This window comes from Tupaia chinensis, unplaced genomic scaffold, assembly GCF_000334495.1.
Source record: "Tupaia chinensis unplaced genomic scaffold, TupChi_1.0 Scaffold139962_1, whole genome shotgun sequence".
Lineage (NCBI taxonomy): Eukaryota > Metazoa > Chordata > Mammalia > Scandentia > Tupaiidae > Tupaia > Tupaia belangeri.
The window spans coordinates 81,659-102,738 of NW_006199840.1; the positions used below are offsets into that span (position 1 = coordinate 81,659).

General features: G+C 38.2%; 2 pseudogenes; both read left to right on the forward strand.

The window, feature by feature from the left end:
* Positions 1-4,176: 4,176 nt before the first annotated feature.
* Positions 4,177-4,451, forward strand: LOC102481640 (transcription elongation factor 1 homolog pseudogene; annotated as a pseudogene).
* Positions 4,452-4,600: 149 nt separating this feature from the next.
* Positions 4,601-5,670, forward strand: LOC114004761 (cyclin-H pseudogene; annotated as a pseudogene).
* The last annotated feature ends 15,410 nt before the right edge of the window (positions 5,671-21,080 follow it).

Here is a 21,080-nt window from a genome sequence, read left to right on the forward strand (position 1 = left end):
AGGGAAAGAATGTAAATTAAGTTACAAAAAAAAGAAAAGTTTCAGGAAAAAAAAAATCCATTCAATGACCACAGTTAAGATATATAGCCCCAGCTAGGTGATACTTTATAGGATGCCTAAAGTTAGACTTGTGTTCATGGAAATTTATATATCCGCTGTGTTTGCTACAAAAATATTTAGATTAATTAAGATCTTTAGTAATTCAATAAAAAAATGGGGGGGTAAACAGTATAGAAAGTAAACATAGATACCAGAGACAGTGTGGGAAGAGAGTAGGAGATGGCTGAGGGTAAGAGATAGGGAATCAAGGATGGGGGGGAGCAAAACATACAGGAAACAAGAAATGAAAAATTATTTGTTGACAATAGCATGTATGCTGACGTGCTTGATTGAGACAATATACAGTGTACTCTGGATGGAAAATCTCATTTTGTATGTTGTAATGATGTACAGTGAATGAATGTAAACAAGTAAATTTAAATTAAAAAAAGTAAATCTGGGCAGGTCCCAGGACCAATAGAAACAGAAAAAAAAAAAGAAATATAAACAACTCCTACAAATCAATATAGAAAACAAAAACAACCTTAAAAAAAATAGGCAAAGGTTTCAAACAGTTCCAAGAACATAATCCAATAAACATATGAAAAGATAATCACCTTCACAATGGTAGGGGAATGCAAATTAAAAAAACGAACACCAGTGAGACCAGCAGATGAGACAATGGTTATATTGCTGGACTCCCATGTAGCTGAATGTGGTTCGAGTCCTGGGCCCAGTAGTTTGTCATGCCGGGCACATGTGCATGCATGCCCCAAATCCCAAGAGGACAATAGAGGAAAAGGGATTGCGGTGTGGCCATCCCCACTGGGAGAGAGGGGAGGTGATTTCTCACTTTCTGTCTTTCCCTGTCTCTGCAGTGAGCACTCATGCTTTATAGCAAAAATCTTTCTCTAAAAAATATTTAAAAAGAAAAAACAAACTTCATTACCACTTTTTAGCCATCAGATTGGCAATTTAAAGGCTAGAGTATTAAGAAATATGAAGATGTGATCTTCTAGACCACCGAAACACTGAGAGAAGCCATTTTTAAACCTGATGTGTGTCCTGGCGCATTCAGGGACCAAGGTGACTGAAGCTATGCTCTAAGCCCCATCTTCTAGACCCCCAAACACTGAGACAGGGACATTGAAATCCTCAACGCTTACAGAACCTCTTGCCTTAATGTAGAAACTCCTTTTTATAAATCTGAACTCAAAATCTTTCTGTGGATACCATGTTGCAAAACACAGTAGAGGAGAGATTTTTGTCACAGAATGACCAGAAACCACTGCAGAGGCACAAGAAATATAAGAAACCAAGAAAATATCTCTCCCCTAAGGGAAAATAACAATCCTTCATTATCCACAGACAGTATAGTGGAACTGGTGGAAATGTCAGATAGAGAATTTGAAATATTCATAGTGACAAAACTAAATGAAATGCAAGAGTTAAGAGACAATGAACTCCAGAAGATGCAGAAGAAAAGAAACAATGAGTTCCAGGAGGGGAGGAACTTCTTGCCTGATTTTAAAGAGGAAATATACGCCATAAAAAAAGAATCAAATGGAGCTGTTAGAGATGAACGCTGCAATACAAAAAATCAAAACCTCCCTCAAAAGTATTAAAAGCAAATTAGTCCATGCAGAAGATCAAATATCATATGTTGAACACAAAACCTCTGACCCCCCAAAAAAATAACCAAAAAAACTGAGACAATAATTTTTAAAAATTGAGAATACTATAAGAGAAATACTAGATACCATTAAGTGCCCCAAAATCTGGATAATAGGTATCCAAGAAGGTGAAGAAATTAATAAGGGCATTGATAATCTATTCCATGAAATCCTGGAAGAAAATTTTTCAAACCTAGAGAGGCATTCAAAAATCCAGACCCAAGAAATACAAAGGACCCCTAACAGAATCAACCCAAGATCTTCTCCAAGGCTCATCATAGCCAGAATGGTGAAAACCACAACGACAAGATACTAAAATTTGTAAGAGAGAAACATCAGGTCACTTATAAAGGTTATCCCATCAGGCTAACATCAGACCTCTCATCAGAAAAAATTCAAGAAAGGAAAGAATGGGAAAATATATTCAAAGTGTTAAGTGAAAAACAGTTTCAACCAAGAGTACTATACCCAGCAAGATTATCCTTCATGTGGGAAGAAAGGATAAAAACATTCTCAGATAAACAAAACCTGAAAGAATTTACCAACACCAGACCAGTTCTTTAAGAAGTTCTGAAAGGAGTGCTATATCAGGAAAAATAAAGACACACATACAGAAATAAGGGAACAAAAAGCAACCAAGAAAATGACCAACTTAATGCTGGGGACATGAAATATCAATAATAATGTTGAATGTTAACCTCCAGGATTTAAACAGAAAGATTGGACCACAGTAGCACTGCAGAAGAGAGATTAATTACATAAGACTGAATTGGTGAAATAAAATTTTATGACTTTTGAGTAAAACATTACTGATTTTTTTTTTACTATGCTTTGTTTTTTCCCAATTTAAGGATTTTGCTTTCTTTTGAGCTGTTGACAGGTTCAGCAATTTGTTAAAATGTTTTTCCTTCTTGTTTGTTCATTTCTTTAAATGGCAACATAAACTTTCTCCCCTTCTAACCCTTCTGGAATTGGAAAATATTTGGGAGTATCCTTATTTGTGGCAGAATGTTTATTTGCATAATACCTGTTGCCTTGAATCAGAAATTGGAAATACTCATTGAACAGGGCTTTGACTGGAATTGTCATATCTGAAGATTAAACCAGAAAACTATGGAACTAAGGTAGATCTCAAGTCAGCCAACAGAGGCTCTTGGAAAGATGGTCTGGCACCATAAACAGTTCTGCCTGGCAGAGAGGATCAGAGAAGCTATATGAAAGAATTCATACCCTAAAATAACTTGGATTTTTCCAGCCCAACATTATAATCAGTAGAGATTGCAAATTACCTTGAGGAAGTCTTTGAAGGAAGAAAAAGTGACTGATCTCTGCTGGCAGATGGTATATCACAGAATAGTAAGTAGGAAGGGCTGAATTGAAAAGGTTTATGTGTGAATAGTGCGCTAGGTGTTTGCTTTGCAACAGTTTGAGTAGTTGATATGAACATATTTTCTCAAAAATATTGAAAACCATACTGTCTCTGTTGTTATAGAGTCACAAACAAAATCATAACAAATATTTCAAATGTTATCTTTAAAATTCATTTTTTTGAAATTTTGAAAGTTGTTTATTAACTTTTATGAACTACGGCATATGAGCAAAAATTTTTTGACATGTAAAATAAATGTTAGGGAACCAGCAGTTAGCGTAATGGCTATGTCGCTGGACTCCCACGTAGTCGACCGCGGTTCGCGTCCTGGACCCGGTGGCTTAAAACTCACGCCGGGCGCGTGTGCGTGCGTGCCCAAGATCCCGAGAGGAGAATGGAGGAGGAGAAGGGATTGCGGCGTGACCATCCCCCCTGGGGGGTGATTTCTCGCTTTCTGTCTCTATGTCTCTCTCTGTCTGTCTGGCGAGCGCACGCGCCCTATAGCAAAAATCTCTCCAAAATAAAAAAAATAAATAAATGTTAGTGGGAAAATGTAAAGATAAATAAATAAATGATTTTTAAAAATAGAAGATGCCTTGCTGATGGGAGTGAAAACTGGCTTAGTGCTTTTGAAAGGCAATTGGATAGTATATATTAAAATTGTAAATATTATGACTGGCAAGTGGCATGGTGGTTAGGACACTGGACTCCCACATGGTCAACTACAGTTTAAGTCTCCACACTGGTGTCTTCCTTTCTCACTTTCCCTCTCTCTGTCTCTTTCTGATAAAATTAAAAATAATAATAATAAATAAATAAAATAAATCAAAGTAATTACTTTTTTAAAAAAAAATTGGAAGTATCTACACTCCATGACCCAGTAACCCACTTCTGAGTGTCCACCTGGAGAATCATGACTGGGCACAAGGAAGCTCCTATCAGGATGTTCTCTATAGCCCCGTAATAGTGAAAAATTAAAACTGCTTTATAAGTCCATTTTCCATAAGTGGAAAAATAAATTAAGATACACCCAAATGGTGGAATTCTCTGTGCTAATTAAAAAGAAGGTTGAGAGAGCCGTCGCGACGAGGAAAGCGAGCGCAGGTCCAGCCCCTTGCAGACATGGGACACAGAAAGTCAAAGCGGAAGCCACCACCCAAGAAGAAAATGAAAGGCACCCTTGAGACCCAGTTCACCTGCCCCTTCTGCAACCACGAGAACTCCTGTGACGTGAAAATGGACCGTGCCCGCAACACCGGAGTCATCTCTTGTACGTGTGCCTGGAGGTACAGACGCCCATCACGTATCTGTCAGAACCAGTGGACATGTACAGCGATTGGATAGACACCTGAGAGACAGCCAATCAGTAGCGACTCAGAGGCCCCACCCTCTGGGTACCAGTCTAGAGACATTCCAGGGGTCCAGGGTGTGGGTCTGGGACTGTCGCAGCCCTGTGTGTGTGTGTGTGTGTGAGTGTGGCTGTGAAGGCTCACCTTGGGGGTGTGCCCATGGAATTGGGATGGAGTTGAGGGGCTGCTGGGTCTGGGGGGCCTGAACTGGCCTTTCTGGGTGCCAAAACTCTTGGACTTCTGGGCCCCCCACTCCTCTGGGGTGCGAACTGTTTTCTGACACCTGGGCAGGGGACAATCAGAGGCGGGTTGGGGCCTCTCCCGCACCCTGCCCGTTTGAACCGGACGTCCTGCCCTCCTAGCCTACCTTCCAACGCCGGGGGACTTGAAGCCACTGTTCTCCAGGCCCCCTGGCAGGGAGCCGGCTCCCCCTGAGCTGACCAGGAAGTCCTGTTGCTTTCCTGGAGGTGGCTAGAGCTGCGTTGGGCACAACCCCAGCCACAAGTCCTTAAATAAAGCAGCCAGTGCAGATCCCTGGCTTTCGGTGAAAAAAAAGAAAGGAAGGTTGAGGCATCTGGTTATCTGAGAACCATCTTGGTGGTTTAAAGCTGCTTTATGTGTGGTATAACTGTTTTACACGTGGCATTGCAGGGTTTGGGGTCTTTTTCTCCAGGCTCTCTGTTTCTCAGATTCCACAATATACTACAATAGTAGCCAGAAACAGCACTGGACTGTGGGACACTGCCAATGGCAAATTCAGATGTAAAGCAGTGGCGAATGAGTTCGCCTGTCTTTCTTGAGCTTCATGAAGAAATGACACTCTGCAAATATTATGAGAAAAGATAACTGGAATTTTATTTGGTGTTTAAGTAAGCAATGCCAAGGTCTGTTGTGGATACAGCTTGAATGTGTTTCAAGCATTTTTATCTCAATAACTCAATAACAAAATATCATCCCTAGATAATAACTTACTTATCAGAAAGCCTGATGCTCAGAGAAAACAGAACTTGCATGTCACAGTTACTAAATATAATGAAAAACATAAGAAATGTAGTAAAAAAGTATGAATCACCCAAATATGAAAAAGTTGCCGTTTTGAAACAGATGTCATTCTGCTAAGCTCACATTTAACGTAATTATAAAAAACAGGAAAGGCTATGAAGATGATAATTATGTCTCAAAGAAATCCAAACATGAAGAGGAAGACTGGACTGATGATAATCTAGTAGATCCTATTTGAAGTTGATTTATCAGTTCTAACTAATCAAAAGAATAACAAAAAAAGTCTGGCATTTAAATTTATTTAACAAGTATAATATGGGGATCAGCAAGTGGCATGGTGGTTAAGGCACTGGATACTCGCACATGGCTGACGGCAGTTCGAGTCCTGTACCTGTTGGCTTGTTTTATCACTTTCCTCTCTCTCTCTCTCTCTCTCTCTGTGTGTGTGTGTGTGTGTGTGTGTGTGTGTGTGTGTGTGTGTGCATGTGTCCATCTGGTCAAATAAAAATAAAATGATGAACACAAAAATTTAAAACACAATTTAAAAAGTATAATATGAGATATGGATCCTGAATTTCAGTTGTGAAATATTGCTTTCAGAGACTTAAAATGAAGATTTTCTGCTGAGACTTCTTCCTCACTTATTTCTAGAAAGGCACAAACCCAGGCACATCTTCACATGGATCCTGAACTTCAGCTGTGAAATATTGCTTTCAAAGACTTAAAATGAAGATTTTTTTGCTGAGACTACTTTCTCACTTATTTCTAGTGGGTAGTGTTACCTGTCTCTCTCTCCATTTCTCTCCGTCTCTCCCTCAGTCTTTTAATTTTTAAAAAAAAAATTAAAGGTATTCTCTGAGCTCTCAAACCCCTTATTGTGTTAATAGGTGCCTCTCCCCATTCTGTTTAGGAAAGGAACAAACCCAGGTCCATCTCCACATGGATCCTGAACTTCGGTTGTGAAATATTACTTTCGCGCACCACACGGTTTTCTATTTTTGCTTTTTAAAATTACAATCCATAGTTTTTTATTATCCTTTATTACTTTTTATTTTATATTTTCTTCTTTCTTTTTCTCTACTTATTTTCTTTATCTTTACTCATTGGCTTCTCAGTTCCTACACACTAAGTGTCTAGACAGGTACAAGTGAACAGGATCTAAACATCTGAATACAATTAGGGTCAGAATATTCCTCTATTCCCACTGATTCTGATGAACAAAGAGTGAGAAGGGAATGGAAGAGACAATGCAGATCACCTCCTCCTGCAGGCCTCTGAACACAGATTGAACTTCAAGAATTAGAAGAAACACACCATCCATCAGATGACTAGAAATCACCACAGGGTCACAAGAAATATGGAAAAACAAGAAAATACCTCTCCCCCAAAGAAAAATAATAACTCTTCTTTATTCTCAGACAGTATGATGAAATTCATGGAAATTTAAGATAAAGAATTTAGAATTTTCGTGGTGATAGAGCTCACAGAGATACAAGTGAAGAGAGAAAATGAACTGCTGAAGAGGCAGGGAAAAGAAGCTGACGAGCTTCAGGAGGCAAGGAAATTCTTGTAAGATCTAAAAGAGGAAATTCACACTGTAAAAAAGAATCAAATGGACCTGTTAGAGATGAAGACTATAATACAGGAATCAAAACCTCCCTTGAAAGTATTAAAAGCAGACTGGATCATACCAAAAATTGAATCTCAGATGTAGAAAATAGTATCACTGGCCTAGAAAAATTTACCACGAAGACTGAGAAAATTGCCCCCCAAAATGAAAATACTATACAATAAATGTAGATAACATCAAATGTCCAAACATCCGGATAATTGGTATCCCAGAAGGGGAAGAGACCCATAAGGGCATTGACAATCTATTCCATGAAATCCTAGAGGAAAACTTTCCAAACCTAGAGAGGCATTCAAAGATCCAGTCTCAAGAAATATAAAGAACCCTCCGATAAAATCAATCCAAGGTCTTCTCCAAGACACATTATAGTCAGACTGACCAAAACCACCAACAAAGACAAGATACTAAGACTGGCAAGAGAGAAATGGCAAGTTACCTACAAAGGATATCCCATCAGGTTGACAGTGGTTCTCTCATAGGAAACAATGCAAGTGAAGAAAGAATGGGAAAATATATTCAAAGTGTTAAGGGAAAAGCAATTACAACCATAGATACTACACCTGGCAAGATTATACTTCATATGGGAAGAAGAGACAAGAACATTCTCAGATAAACAAAACCTGAAAGAATTTACCAACAGTAGACCAGATCCCTAAGAAGTTATCAAGGGAGTGCTATACCAGAAAATTAAATACAGTCACACAGAAATAAGAGTTCAAAAACTAAGAAAATGGCCAACTTAATCATGGGGACAAGTCTGGAGTTGAATATTATATCCTAGAATTTAATTGGGAAAATCAAACCACAACAGAAGATAGATTAAGTACTAAACTGGTGAAAGAGAATTTTATGACTTTTGACTAAAGCATTGCTGATTTTCTAGAATCTAGGCTTTGTTTTCCAGTTTTAAGGATTTTTGACTTGTCTTTAGTTGCTGATAGGTAAGTATTAAAAGCAGACTGGATCATACCAAAAATTGAATCTCAGATGTAGAAAATAGTATCACTGGCCTAGAAAAATTTACCACGAAGACTGAGAAAATTGCCCCCCAAAATGAAAATACTATACAATAAATGTAGATAACATCAAATGTCCAAACATCCGGATAATTGGTATCCCAGAAGGGGAAGAGACCCATAAGGGCATTGACAATCTATTCCATGAAATCCTAGAGGAAAACTTTCCAAACCTAGAGAGGCATTCAAAGATCCAGTCTCAAGAAATATAAAGAACCCTCCGATAAAATCAATCCAAGGTCTTCTCCAAGACACATTATAGTCAGACTGACCAAAACCACCAACAAAGACAAGATACTAAGACTGGCAAGAGAGAAATGGCAAGTTACCTACAAAGGATATCCCATCAGGTTGACAGTGGTTCTCTCATAGGAAACAATGCAAGTGAAGAAAGAATGGGAAAATATATTCAAAGTGTTAAGGGAAAAGCAATTACAACCATAGATACTACACCTGGCAAGATTATACTTCATATGGGAAGAAGAGACAAGAACATTCTCAGATAAACAAAACCTGAAAGAATTTACCAACAGTAGACCAGATCCCTAAGAAGTTATCAAGGGAGTGCTATACCAGAAAATTAAATACAGTCACACAGAAATAAGAGTTCAAAAACTAAGAAAATGGCCAACTTAATCATGGGGACAAGTCTGGAGTTGAATATTATATCCTAGAATTTAATTGGGAAAATCAAACCACAACAGAAGATAGATTAAGTACTAAACTGGTGAAAGAGAATTTTATGACTTTTGACTAAAGCATTGCTGATTTTCTAGAATCTAGGCTTTGTTTTCCAGTTTTAAGGATTTTTGACTTGTCTTTAGCTGCTGATAGGTTTATGTATCTACTATTTGAACAGAATCCCAACCTGTTTCCTAACTTTAAGTTTTAAGCAAAGTTCCTTGGCATTTCTTTGATTTATTAAAGCTAAATCTGTGTTTCCTGAAATTAAAAAATATAGTAAAAAATACATAATTAATGACCACAGTAAACTATAAAGCATCAGCTAGGTGCTACCTTATAGTATATTCATTTTATTCAGAGTTTCATGCCTTAAATCAGACATAGATTCATAGACATGTATATATCAGCAGAGTTTGCTATTGAAATTAGATTTAAGAAATTTTGTGAATCAATAAAATGTGGGGGGGAAAGTGAATGGAAAACAACTGTGGACACCTGAGATAGTGTGGGAGGAGGGTAGGAAATGCCAGAGGGTGAGAAATGGGGAAAGATATATATGAAAGTAGTAATGGAAAATTACTGATGATAACATGTATGATTGAGCCACTATGCAGCATATAATAGATGGGAAATCACATTTTGTATGCTGTTACAATACTCAATCAATGAATATAGATTAATGAATTAAAAACAAAAAAAAATTTAAAGTATAATATGAAAATATAAAAATATTATTAAACTTTTCTAATTGTTAAAAAAAAGAAAGGGGTCAGCAGGTGGTGTAGTGGCTATGATGCTGGACTCTCACATATGTGACCAAGGTTCAAGCTCTGGACCTTATGACTTGAAAATCAAACCAGGTGTGGAGATGGCTACTGGATGTGAGCTGAGGAATATAGCTTTCAAGGACTAAAAATGAAGATATTCTGCTGAGACTTCTCCCTCCAGATTTATTTCTAGTGGGTAGGGCTACTTCTGTATACTTCTCTCCATCTTTCTGTCTCTGTTTCTATATCTCCCTGTGTTTTTTGATTCTTTTAAGGTAAAGTATTCTCTGGGCTCTGAAACACCTCCTTTATTGTGCTAAGTAGTGGCTTTCCCCCTCCCATTTAGGAAAGCCACAAACCCAGGTCCATGCTGAGATGGCTACTGAATTTGAGCTCTGAAATATTGCTTTCAGAGATTAAAAATGAAGATATTTTGCTGAAACTTCTCCCTCCAGATTCATTTCTAGTGGGTAGGGCTACCTCTGTATCCTTCTCTTCATCTTTATGTCACTCTGTCTCTCTGTGTCTTCTGTGTTTTTTCATTTTTTCCCCCTAAGGTAAAGTATTGTCTGGGCTCTCAAGTTCCTTCTTAATTGTGCTAATTTGTGCCTTTCTCCCTCCCATTTAGGAAAGGCACAAACCCAGGCCCATCCTGAGATGGCTACTGAACTTCAGCTGTGTAATATTGCTATCAGGGACTAAAAATGAAGATATTCTGTTGAGACTTCTCCCTCCAGATTCATTTCTAGTGGGTAGGGCTACCTCTCTATATTCTTCTTTCCATCTTTCTGTCTCTCTTTGTTTCTCTCTGTCTCCCTGTGCCTTTCCCTTCTTTTTTGTTCATTTTTTTCTCTTTTTTTGGAGAGGTTTTTGCTGTAGGGCATGTGTGCTCAGCAGACAGGCAGAGAGAGACAGAGATAGAAAGTGAGAAATTACCCCCTAGGGGGGGATGGCCACGACACAATCCCTTCTCCTCCCGGGATCTTGGGCACGGCCGCACAAGCGCCCGGCATGAGTTTTAAGCCACTGGGTTGGGACCACCGTTGTTGACTACTACGTGGGAGTCCAGCGACATAGCCATTACACTAACTGCTGGCCCTTTGTTTTTTGTTTTTTTTTTTTTAAGTAAAGTATTCTTTGAGCTCTCAAGCCCCTCCTTTATCATGGTAATTTGTGCCTTTCTCCCTCTCATTTAGGAAAGGCACAAACCTAGACCCATCCTGAGATGGCTACTGAACTTGAGCTGTGAAATATTGTTATCAGAAACTACAAAGGAAGATATTTTGCAGACACTTCTCCCTCTGGATTCATTTCTGGTAGGTAGGTCAACCTCTGTATACTTTCCATCTTTCCATCTTGCTCTGTGTTTTCCTGAGTCAATTCTATTTTAAAATATTTTCTAGGCTCTCAAGCCCCTCCATTATCGTGCTGAATTGTGGCTTTCCTCACCCATTTAGGAAAGCTACAAACCCAGGCCCATCCTGAAATGGCTACAGAACTTGAGCTGTGAAATATTGCTTTCAGGGACTAAAAATGAAGATATGCTGCTGAGACTTCTACCTCCAGATTCATTTCTAGTGGGTAGGGCTACCTCTGTATTGTTCTCTCCATCTTTCTGTCTGTCTCTGTCTCCCTGTGGCCTTTTTTTTTTTAAGGTAAAGTATTCTCTGGGTTCTCAAGCCCCTCCTTTATCATGCAAATTTGTGCCTTTCTCAAGGCCATTTAAGAAAGGCACAAACCCAGGCCCATCCTGAGATGGTTCCTGAACTTGAGCTGTGAAATATTGTTTTCAGGGACTAAAAATAAAAGTAATCTGCTGAGACTTCTCCCTCCAGCTTCAGTTTTAGTGGGTAGGGCTACTTCTGTATAATTCTCTACATCTTTCTTTCTCTGTCTTTCTGTGTCTTTTGATATTTTTTTTAAGGTAAAGTATTTTCTGGACTCTCAGACACATCCTTTGTAAGTGAATTAGTGCATATCTTCCTCCCATTTAGGAAAGCCACAAATCCAGGCCCATCCTGAGATGGCTACTGAATTTGAACTGTGAAATATTGGTTTTAGGGACTAAAAGTGAATATATTCTGCCGAGACTTCACCCTCCAGATTTATTTCTAGCATGTAGGGCTACCTCTGAATCCATCTCTCCATCCTTCTGTCTCTGTCTCTCCCTGTGTCTTTTTTTTCCATTTTTTTAAGGTAAAGTTTTCTTTGGGCTCTTCTGTCCCTCCTTTATCATGCTAAGTAGTGCCTTTCTCCTTCCCATTTAGGAAAGTTGCAAACCCAGAGCCATCCTAAATGGCTACTGAACTTGAGATTTGAAATACTGCTTTCACTGACTAAAAATGAAGCTATTCTGCTGAGACTTCTCCCTCCAGATTTTTTCTAGTAGGAAAGGCACTAACCAGGCCCATCCTGAGATGGCTACTGAACTTGAGCTGTGAAATACTGCTTTCAGGGACTAAAAATATTCTAAAAGATATTCTGATGAGAATTCTCCCTCCAGATTCATATCTAGTAGGAAAGGTACAAACCCAGGCATATCCTGAGATGGCTACTAAACTTGAGCTGGAAAATATTGCTTTCTTGGACTGAAAATGAAGATATTCTGCTGAGACTTCTTTCTCCAGATTCATTTCTAGTGGGTAGGACTACCTCTGTCTACTTTTCTCCATCTTTATGTCTCTGTTTCTGTATCTCCCTGTGTCTTTTAATTCTTTTTTCTTTTCATTTTTTTAAGGTAAAGTAGTCTCTGGACTCTGAAGCCCCTCCTTTACTGTATTAATTTGTGCCTTTCTTCCCCTTCCCACTTAGGAAGGCCACAAACCGAGGCCCATCCTGAGATGGCTTCTGAACTTGAGCTGCAAAATACTTCTTTTGCACAGTGTGCATGCACGCCTTGCATTTTTCATTTTTTGCTTTTTAAAATTAAAATATTTTATTGTCTTTTTTCTGTGTTCTTTTTTCTTTTTCTTTTTTTTTGTGAGAAATGGGGAAAGATATATATGAAAGTAGTAATGGAAAATTACTGATGATAACATGTATGATTGAGCCACTATGCAGCATATAATAGATGGGAAATCACATTTTGTATGCTGTTACAATACTCAGTCAATGAATATAGATTAATGAATTAAAAACAAAAAAAAATTTAAAGTATAATATGAAAATATAAAAATATTATTAAACTTTTCTAATTGTTAAAAAAAAGAAAGGGGTCAGCAGGTGGTGTAGTGGCTATGATGCTGGACTCTCACATATGTGACCAAGGTTCAAGCTCTGGACCTTATGACTTGAAAATCAAACCAGGTGTGGAGATGGCTACTGGATGTGAGCTGAGGAATATAGCTTTCAAGGACTAAAAATGAAGATATTCTGCTGAGACTTCTCCCTCCAGATTTATTTCTAGTGGGTAGGGCTACTTCTGTATACTTCTCTCCATCTTTCTGTCTCTGTTTCTATATCTCCCTGTGTTTTTTGATTCTTTTAAGGTAAAGTATTCTCTGGGCTCTGAAACACCTCCTTTATTGTGCTAAGTAGTGGCTTTCCCCCTCCCATTTAGGAAAGCCACAAACCCAGGTCCATGCTGAGATGGCTACTGAATTTGAGCTCTGAAATATTGCTTTCAGAGATTAAAAATGAAGATATTTTGCTGAAACTTCTCCCTCCAGATTCATTTCTAGTGGGTAGGGCTACCTCTGTATCCTTCTCTTCATCTTTATGTCACTCTGTCTCTCTGTGTCTTCTGTGTTTTTTCATTTTTTCCCCCTAAGGTAAAGTATTGTCTGGGCTCTCAAGTTCCTTCTTAATTGTGCTAATTTGTGCCTTTCTCCCTCCCATTTAGGAAAGGCACAAACCCAGGCCCATCCTGAGATGGCTACTGAACTTCAGCTGTGTAATATTGCTATCAGGGACTAAAAATGAAGATATTCTGTTGAGACTTCTCCCTCCAGATTCATTTCTAGTGGGTAGGGCTACCTCTCTATATTCTTCTTTCCATCTTTCTGTCTCTCTTTGTTTCTCTCTGTCTCCCTGTGCCTTTCCCTTCTTTTTTGTTCATTTTTTTCTCTTTTTTTGGAGAGGTTTTTGCTGTAGGGCATGTGTGCTCAGCAGACAGGCAGAGAGAGACAGAGATAGAAAGTGAGAAATTACCCCCTAGGGGGGGATGGCCACGACACAATCCCTTCTCCTCCCGGGATCTTGGGCACGGCCGCACAAGCGCCCGGCATGAGTTTTAAGCCACTGGGTTGGGACCACCGTTGTTGACTACTACGTGGGAGTCCAGCGACATAGCCATTACACTAACTGCTGGCCCTTTGTTTTTTGTTTTTTTTTTTTTAAGTAAAGTATTCTTTGAGCTCTCAAGCCCCTCCTTTATCATGGTAATTTGTGCCTTTCTCCCTCTCATTTAGGAAAGGCACAAACCTAGACCCATCCTGAGATGGCTACTGAACTTGAGCTGTGAAATATTGTTATCAGAAACTACAAAGGAAGATATTTTGCAGACACTTCTCCCTCTGGATTCATTTCTGGTAGGTAGGTCAACCTCTGTATACTTTCCATCTTTCCATCTTGCTCTGTGTTTTCCTGAGTCATTTCTATTTTAAAATATTTTCTAGGCTCTCAAGCCCCTCCATTATCGTGCTGAATTGTGGCTTTCCTCACCCATTTAGGAAAGCTACAAACCCAGGCCCATCCTGAAATGGCTACAGAACTTGAGCTGTGAAATATTGCTTTCAGGGACTAAAAATGAAGATATGCTGCTGAGACTTCTACCTCCAGATTCATTTCTAGTGGGTAGGGCTACCTCTGTATTGTTCTCTCCATCTTTCTGTCTGTCTCTGTCTCCCTGTGGCCTTTTTTTTTTTAAGGTAAAGTATTCTCTGGGTTCTCAAGCCCCTCCTTTATCATGCAAATTTGTGCCTTTCTCAAGGCCATTTAAGAAAGGCACAAACCCAGGCCCATCCTGAGATGGTTCCTGAACTTGAGCTGTGAAATATTGTTTTCAGGGACTAAAAATAAAAGTAATCTGCTGAGACTTCTCCCTCCAGCTTCAGTTTTAGTGGGTAGGGCTACTTCTGTATAATTCTCTACATCTTTCTTTCTCTGTCTTTCTGTGTCTTTTGATATTTTTTTTAAGGTAAAGTATTTTCTGGACTCTCAGACACATCCTTTGTAAGTGAATTAGTGCATATCTTCCTCCCATTTAGGAAAGCCACAAATCCAGGCCCATCCTGAGATGGCTACTGAATTTGAACTGTGAAATATTGGTTTTAGGGACTAAAAGTGAATATATTCTGCCGAGACTTCACCCTCCAGATTTATTTCTAGCATGTAGGGCTACCTCTGAATCCATCTCTCCATCCTTCTGTCTCTGTCTCTCCCTGTGTCTTTTTTTTCCATTTTTTTAAGGTAAAGTTTTCTTTGGGCTCTTCTGTCCCTCCTTTATCATGCTAAGTAGTGCCTTTCTCCTTCCCATTTAGGAAAGTTGCAAACCCAGAGCCATCCTAAATGGCTACTGAACTTGAGATTTGAAATACTGCTTTCACTGACTAAAAATGAAGCTATTCTGCTGAGACTTCTCCCTCCAGATTTTTTCTAGTAGGAAAGGCACTAACCAGGCCCATCCTGAGATGGCTACTGAACTTGAGCTGTGAAATACTGCTTTCAGGGACTAAAAATATTCTAAAAGATATTCTGATGAGAATTCTCCCTCCAGATTCATATCTAGTAGGAAAGGTACAAACCCAGGCATATCCTGAGATGGCTACTAAACTTGAGCTGGAAAATATTGCTTTCTTGGACTGAAAATGAAGATATTCTGCTGAGACTTCTTTCTCCAGATTCATTTCTAGTGGGTAGGACTACCTCTGTCTACTTTTCTCCATCTTTATGTCTCTGTTTCTGTATCTCCCTGTGTCTTTTAATTCTTTTTTCTTTTCATTTTTTTAAGGTAAAGTAGTCTCTGGACTCTGAAGCCCCTCCTTTACTGTATTAATTTGTGCCTTTCTTCCCCTTCCCACTTAGGAAGGCCACAAACCGAGGCCCATCCTGAGATGGCTTCTGAACTTGAGCTGCAAAATACTTCTTTTGCACAGTGTGCATGCACGCCTTGCATTTTTCATTTTTTGCTTTTTAAAATTAAAATATTTTATTGTCTTTTTTCTGTGTTCTTTTTTCTTTTTCTTTTTTTTTCTTCTTTCCTCTTCTCTAAATCTTTTCCTTTTTCCTTTAACTTCATTCCTTGGCTACTCAGTCTCCACACATTGAATGTCTAGACAGGTCAAAGTGAACAGTATCCAAATATCTGAATGTGATTAGGGTCCGAATATTCCTCAATTCTCACTGAATCTGATGCAAAAAGAGTAAAAAATGGAATGGAAGAGAGATTGCATATCACCTTCTCCCGCATGCCTCTAAATGCTCAGATTGAAATTCAAGATTTAGGAGGAAACGCACAATCCATCAGATGACCAGAAATCAGTGCAGGGTCACAAGAAATACAAGAAAGCAAGAAAATACCTATTTTCCAAGGAAAAAGAACAATTCCTCTTCATCTTCAGACAGTACAATGGAACTCAAGGACATGTCAGATAAAGAATTTAGAATATTCATAGTGACAAAGAGAGACAATGAACTGCTCAAGAGGCAAGAGAAAGGAGTTGGTGAGTTCCAGGAGGTAAGGAAGTTCTTGGAAGATCTGAAAGAGGAAATATGTACTTAAAAAAGAATTGGATGGAACTGTTAGAGATGCAGGCTATAATACAGGAAGTCAAAACCTCCTTTGAAAGTATTAAAAGCAGACTAGATCATACAGAAAATCAAAACTCATCTGTAGAAGATAGAATCACTGGCCTAGAAAAATTCACCATGAAGACTGAGGAGATTGCCCCCCAAAATTAGAATAATATATGAGAAATACTAGATACCATCAAACATCCAAACATCTGGATAATTGGTATCCCAGAATGTGGACAGACAAATAAAGGCATTGATAATCTATTCCATGAAATCCTGGAAGAAAATTTTCCAAACCTAGAGAGGCACTCAAAGATACAGTCCTAAGAAATACAAAGGACCCCAAATAAAAACAACCCAAGAAGATCTTCTCCAAGATACATTATAGCCAGATTGACCAAAATCACATACAGGGACAAGATACTAAGATTGCAAAGAGAAATATCAAGTAACTTACAAAGGATATCCCATCAAACTCACAGCAGACCTCTTATTGAAAACAATGCAACCAAGGAAAGAATGGGAAAATATATTCAAAGTGTTAAGGGAAAAGCAATTTCAACCAAGAATTCAGTACCTGGCAAGATTATTTTTCAGATGGAATGAAAAGACAAGGACATTCTTAGATAAGTAAAATGTGAAAGAATTTACCAACACCAGACCAGCTCTCCAAGAAGTTCTCAAGGGGTGCTATACCAGGAGAACTAAATAGAGACCCACAGAAATAAGAGTTCAAAAGCAACTAAGGAAATGTCCAACTTAATGGTAGGGACAAGTCTGAGGTTGAATATTTTATCCCAGAATTTAATGGGGGAGGATCAGAACACAACAGAAGATAGACTACGTACATGAGACTGAACTGGTGAAATAGAATATTATAACTTTTGACTAGAACATTACTGATTTTCTTCTAGGCTTTGTGCTCCAGAATTATAGATTTTTGTCTTAAAATTAAGGATTTTGCTGCTGATATGTTCATGTACCTTCTATTTAAACAGAATCCTAACCTGTTTCCTGGCTTTAAGTTTTAAGCAAAGCTCTTTTAGAATTTCTTTGATTTTGATTAATTAAAGTTAAAACTGCTTTTCTTGAAATTAAAAACATATTTAAAAATGACTATTTAATGACTGCAGTAAGCTATATAGCATTGGCTAGGTGCTACTTTATAGTATATTTATTCTGCTCAGAGTTTCACAGCTAAAGCCAGATAAGTATTCACAGATATGTATATATCAGCTGGCCTTGCTATTGAAAGTAGTTAGATTATGTAAGATATTTTGTGAATCAATAAAGTGTGGAGAGAAAAAAAAAAGGAATGGAAAGCAACTGTAGACACCAGAGATAGTGTGGGAGGAGGGTGGAAAATGACAGAGGGTGAGAAATAGGGGGAAATATATAAAATATAAAATGAAACTAGAAATGGAAATTTATTGATGATAACATGTATGATTAAGCCACTATGCAGTATATTCTGGATGGGAAATAGAACTTTGTATGGTGTGACGATGCTCAGTGAATGAATGAAAAATTAATTTTAAAAAATTAAATCACACCAGGTGCATGTGCATGCTTGGATCAAATTTCTTAGAGTAGAATGGGGGAGATAGGATTGTGGCACACTTATTCACCTTGGGGAATGTGATTTCTCACTTTCTCTCTCTCTCTCTCTCCAGAGTGTGCATGGATCCTATGGCAAAAACTCTAAAATAAAGAAAACTGTGAAAATGACACCTATCCAAACTAATCTCTATATTTCTGTGCTATTATGCCTCTACCTGTCCTTACCCCTACTGCCAGTGAAGAGGATTTTGGATAGAACAGTGAGTCTATGTGGCTACAATTCCAGTTCACTTCAGAATTACTATCAAGGAGGAGTAGAAGCCTGCTATATAATTTGTGGGACCCAGTGCAAAATGAAAATGGAGGGTTATTTATTATAAAAGCATAAGAGAAGTGCGATGAAAGGTCCTAAAATAAGATTTTTTCTTTAAAAATATTTTATTACTTATGCAATATGGGTAAGAGTGATACATGAATAATGACATAAAGTTATAAATTGCAGGATTTTTTGGTCATCATTTGGTATATTACAATGAATAAAATAATGCGATAACTTGATTGATCATAAGATTTTTCTGGCTCAATTTTCTACAACTTCAATTATTTGGTCATCAAAGTTTTAATTTTTTTGCAACTTCATTTTTTTATTTTCTTTTTTTAGGAGAGATTTTTGCTATATGGCATGTGCACTCAATGGAGAGACAGCAAGAGACAGAATGACAGAAAGTGACAAAAAACTCCCCAGGGGAGATGGCCATGTCACAGTTCCTTCTCCTCTATTCTCCTCTTAGGATTTTGGGCATGCATGCACATGTGCCCAGTTTGAGTTTCAAGACAATGGGTACAGAACTTGAACCACGGTTGACTATGTGAGAGTCCAGCAACATTACCATTATGCCACCTGCTGGTCCCAGTAACTTCATTTTTAATTGACTCAATTGAAAATAATATCAGTTACAAGATAACAATAACATTTGATAACTTTTCATTTTGACGATTTTTCTGCTACTATAATGGTTACTAGCACTGTCAATAGTATTTTGTAGGCTGTGATAGCTTCAGGATAAATTTCAGATAACTTATTTCAAAAGAAAGTTTAGTATATCTAGAACTGAGGATCCTTGCAGAACAATCTTTTTATGAGAGGTTTTTGTTATAAGGCACATGGGCTCGCCAGAAAGACAGAGAGAGACAGAAAGCGAGAAATCACCTCCCAGGGGGATGGCCACGCCGCAATCCCTTCTCCTCTATTCTCCTCTCGGGATCTTGGGCATGCACGAACACATGCCCGGTGTGAGTTTAAGCCTCTGAGTACAGGACTTGAATTGCGGTCGACTACATGGAATTCCAGTGATGTAACCATTATGCCATCTGCTGGTCCCAGAGAGAGAGAAAGAGAGAGAGAGAGAAAGCTGCCAGGTCTAGGACTTGAACCACAGTCAGCCATGTGGGAGTCCAGCATCCTTAACCTCCATGCAACTTGCTGATCCCTATATGTTAAAATTTAATTTTAAATTGAAAATGAAATTAGAAGATCGAATAAACCTTATTGTTTAAAACACCCTTCCAATTAGTAAATTTGGTTTAAAAAAATTTTTAGTAGGTTTTTGTCATGTGACATGACATTTTAATGTTTCCTGTGACATTTTCTGTAACTTGTGGAGTTATACAAGAAATGGAAAATGGCTTCATGATTTCTATGCAATTAGAATGTCTTCTGTCTTCTTTATGTTTTGTACTCTTTTATCTTCAAGTTTAAGAAAAAAAAAAAACACTTTTTAAAAAAAATATTTGCCATAGTGCACATGCATTCTCCAGAGAGAAAGTGGGAAATCTATACCACAATCCCTTCTCTTCCAATCTCCTTTTGGGATTATACTAATGAGAAAGACAATTTAAAAGTTTTTCCTTTGGGGCCATGATTAAGGCACTGAACTCCCATTTGGCCAACTATGGTTCAAGTCCCAGACCTGGTGGCTTGAAATTCATGTTGGGTGCCCAAAATTCAGAGAGAAGACTGGAGAAGAAGGGATTGCAGCATGGCCATCCCTCCTATTGGTTGATTTCTCATTTTTCCTCTTTGTCTGTCTCTCTGGCAAGTGCACACACCCTATAGCAAAAACCTAAAACAGATAAAATAAAATAAATGGTTAATTGGAAGCTTTTCATTTAAAATGTATCTATTTTGATTTTTTTTTCTGCTAAAGGGTATGTATGATCGCCAGAGAGAGACAGAGAGAGAGGGAGAGACAAAAGCACCCCCCGATCAGGGCATGGTCTCATTACAATCCCACCTCCATTTCTCTATCCTGTTAGGATCTGGGACATACATTTGCATGTTCCTCAAGCTGCTGCGTCCAGGACTCAAACCGAACAGCTGTACATGTGAGATCTGGATGCCTTTGTAGAGAACAAAGCATGTGAGCAAACATGGTGACTTTTAGACACATGCAGAAATGCAGTTCTGTGAGCTTCATTTGCATAGCTATGAAAAACTTGCATACAAAATTGCTAACTGTCTATTGTTGTTGATACTGCAGAGCAGTATCAGGCTAAAGAAAGCCACATGTTTTTATCACATTTCCTCCCAAAAAGATCAGAGAAACTATGTAGCACCAGTCATTTTCACATCTTTAGATGATTAACATCCAAAAACAACTAGCTTTGCATTCCATTTCCTCTTTTCCCATTTTCTACCCTTTAAAAGGTTAAACCTGAGCCCGGTTCTAGGTCATGGGTTTTCATTAGAGAAGCTGGGCCCACCTGATCCTCACTTTTCTTTTTTTTTTATTTCAATATTTTTGCATTCATTCACTGTGCATCATTACAGCATACAAAATGAGATTTTCCATCCAGAGTACACTGTATATTGTCTCAATCAAGCACATCAACAAGCATGTTATTGTCAGCAAATAATCTTCCATTTCTTGTTTTCTGTATGTTTTGCCTTTTTTCCCCCATCCTTGATTCCCTATCTCTTACCCTCTGCCATCTCCCACACTGTCTCTGGTATCTATGTTGGCTTTCTATACTGTTTTGCCCCCACATTTTATTGAATTACTAAAGACCTTAATTAATCTAAATATTTTCATAGCAAACACAGGTGATATATACATTTCCATGAACACAAGTCTAACTTTACATGTCGTATAAAGTAGCACCTGACTGGGGCTATATATCTTACTGCAGTCATTGAATAGATATATATTATATTTTTTTCCTGAAACTTTTTTTTTGTAACTTAATTTACATTCTT